General features: G+C 36.9%; 1 pseudogene; it reads left to right on the plus strand.

Annotated features, from left to right (window-relative positions):
- Positions 1-2572: 2572 nt before the first annotated feature.
- LOC123469818 lies at positions 2573-3647 on the plus strand (annotated as a pseudogene).

The following is a 3647-nucleotide window of genomic DNA, read 5'->3' on the forward strand; positions in this document are numbered from 1 at the left end:
ACAAAATTCGAAAAGAACAAAAAGTTGACAAGGCAACCAAAGCCAAAAATAGTAAAAAACCAATTAAGATTGGGCAAACCGAAAAAAACGAAAAATCTGCTGAAGTAGTCGAGCAAAATAAAGAAATTGCTGAAGTAATCTTGGAAGTGGGTGATCAATTTGTTCTGTGCAAGTGATGTAAACATAAACCTATAAAGAAGAATCATGTTGGAGAGCGAAGTTCAAGCAATGGAATTATTAAGTGCAGAAGTTGAATTGTCTACATCACCCCTGAACAGTAACAATGAAAATGAAAGAACACGTAAGACCTGGAGACAGAGGATATCTGATCAAGTATGCGACTGGGATAATTGCAAAGAAGAGTTTTACCTGTCTTTTGTTGGTTCTCACGCCTTTGTTAAAAACAGATGCAGCAAATGCTTTGTTGAATTAAGGTTCTACATCAAATGCACAGCTTGCCTTGGCAGCTATTGCTATGAGTGCGACCAAAGACAACATTTAACTTCTCCATTTCATCATCGTACCTTCCTCAGTGAGATGCATTCCAAAGTTCTTTTGCCAACACAGTTTGTTGATTGTAATGGAGGATTGATCAACCAAGGTATTTTACATTTTATTTTTTTAAGTTATTTTAACTGATTTTTTCTTTAATCTAGATGTTTTTGTGCCTTGTGTGGCTCCAAATACATGTGCTTCATGTTCAGAAAATGGAACTTTGCGTGCTCAGTGTGGACCTGAGAAAATTGCTGTCATAAAAAAAGAAGGTAAATATCTCAAGTTCGCTGTATGTTCTGACAACTTATTAATTCAAAATTTTAAAAGGGCGTTTTGATTTGACATGGACCGAATTTATATGTTCCAGCTGTACAGCAGTCATATCAGCCAAACAATCGGATTTCGTTGCCTCTGGGTGGTGGCCTGGGTCTCCCAATACAAAAACATACTTATTCTCGATGAATCTGCTTGTTATGTGGAACCATTTGTCCCACAAAACGCCAGGAACTTCATAGCGAAAATTTCTTGAGACCCTAGGAGAAATCTCAAAACTTGCCAGACGGTCTCATGTTATTGACCGGCATATCTTTGGAATGTCCAACAGATATTTTCAACAAATGGAACATTTAATTGAAGTTGAAATACGACTGCGTAAGCTCTTTAATTGCAAGGCATGTGGAAAAAATCCATTGGCCATCCACATAGATGGAATAATGAAGCTCTATCGTTGGCTAAGTACTCAAGGGAAAGTTTTAAAATTTTACATAATTTTTGCGCTATGAATAAATGAAGTATACATTTATCAATAGATGCGGCCTTTCGGATTTGTTTCCTGGAGTCAGGTTCGTCGGTGATTCCGAATTAGCACTTCACGCGGAAAAAATAAATAAAGTGAAACCGAAGGTTAGTTAAATTTTCAAAAAAATGCTTTAAAGAAATATTGCATTTTTTGCTTTTGCTCTGTAAATATATTCAGATTGGAAAAGTAGAGAAAGATACGTGTGGGGGAGCGGCCTATAAAGCCGGAAAGTCTGATGCCATAGGAAGAAAAGGCCTGTCAGAAACCGGTGGGGTTTTCTGTACCTGCCGGCATGGCTATCTCTTGAGAGCGGTCGATATGCTCAAGGGCGAGACATATCGCCATGTTCACTATCTACATGATTTCGCGTATCGGAGCGGATGTAAATTTCTCTGCTATGACGTGGTATGCAAATACTGGTCCTTCGCTGCCGACATTTCCGAAGAATTGGAAGAATTCAAATGCCATACCAATAACATGCAACCTTTCCTCTCCCGCTGGCATAGGAAAACTCATGCGTGGTATTGTCAGGTATATTAATTTGTTTATCTTTCTCCGTGTGTTCTTAAAGTTACTTACATTTTACATTTCAGTTTTTTTTTCTGGACACTGGTTAAAAGGTGCTTGCCTGACTACTGGTGAGACAACAGAACAAACCAATTCAAAAATGGCCAGATATAGCAGTATCACAAAGCACATGGGTAGATCCAGTAAGCTTATTATTTAACACTGGTAACCGTTTTTCTTCTTTCAATTTAAAAACATAATGGCATTTTTTCCTTCATTCAGACCGTCGCGATCATTTAACGTTGGCAATGGTATACGCAAACACAGAGAAAGAAGAGAGAATGCCGAAGCTGTTGAAAAATTTGTTGAAATCAGTAAATATATTTTTCCGTAACCTTTTCTCAACAATTGTATTTTCGAAATTTAGGCGGAAGAAAGTTCTGTTCGTTATGAGCGCGAGTTTCAGAGACTTATAAATAAATGGAAAGATAAACTGTTGCTCTTACAAAATTCGATAGATGACAAACTAAAGGAGGTTAGTTATTACTTTAAGTTGACAGCTCTTGCGCTGGAATTTCCAAATTTCTTTATTCAAAGGTTAAAGGATAAATGCTTCAGTGCTTAAAACAGATCAACGAAATTGTTAAATCTGGATCTCCGACTCAAGAATCATTGGCTTGCAGCCAGAAATTGAAAGAATCTTATGATATGGCAAATTAAACAAAGTTGAATTACATCTTTTAATCACATTGGTAGTCTAATAGTCATATAATGAACTTTTCAGAGCAAGTTAGTAATAGAACAATTACAAGAAAACAAGAGAAAAACTATAAGCGACCTTGATGGAGACATTCTGATGAAGCTACCGGAAATACTTCAACAACTGAAATTCGAAGTACGCAAATGTCTAAGTACATTATTTTATATGTCTTTAAACTAGCATCCTCTTTATAAACAAATCCAATTTTTACTAGACAAAAGAATTTCGGCGAAAACTCCACTATCAGTTTCTCAAAAATATTTGGAAAGAATACATCTTAATATAAAAATATCAAGAGTCGCATTTCAAAGGACACTGGTAATGATATATTCACGTCTGTATGTGGTCACAATAATTAACTTGTTCACGTTATTCATAGATGCTTCCAAACAGCGAATACAGCTTAGGAAGCAGATGGGCAAATACGTTGAAAAGGCTACGAAACTTGTTGCCGTTATAAATTCGCAGCTAGATGGATGTGTGGTTTCCATGGACGACTGTTACCGTGGCGTTTTTCCATGGCAGTCTGCATATGATAGTACGACAACATCACTTATTCCATAATATAAAACCTAACATATAAAACAAATCTTATTATATAGTATCATTCCAACACAACAACACAAGACAATTTCAACTTGGTTGATGCCTGGATGCTAACTAACAGAAGCAGGGAAGAAATTTTGCAAGTGAAAGAAGAAATGAAGAGTTTTGAAACTGGGTTGGTTGACGCCAAAAAAAAAACTGGAAAATGAATTTAATATGCACCTTCATAGTGAATATCTTTTAATGCGGGGAAAAGCATTTCTTATGCAACCAGAAATTCAGAGGCTTAGTCGCTTGTTGGATGATTGCGACCACTGGTTTTGTGAGACCAGCACAGATTCTAACAGTCGCGATAGTATACGTAACCTTTGCGAATATTACGGTGAAACTGATGGCGGAAGTACGGATGATGATGATGTCGATCAGGGAACGGAAACTGAAGATGAGTTGGATGAAAGAGAACCTGAAAGTGATAGCGGAAGTACGGAAGATGATGATGTCGATCAGGGAACGGAATCTGAAGATGAGTTTGATGGATAA

This window comes from Daphnia magna, linkage group LG2 (assembly GCF_020631705.1).
Source record: "Daphnia magna isolate NIES linkage group LG2, ASM2063170v1.1, whole genome shotgun sequence".
NCBI lineage: Eukaryota > Metazoa > Arthropoda > Branchiopoda > Diplostraca > Daphniidae > Daphnia > Daphnia magna.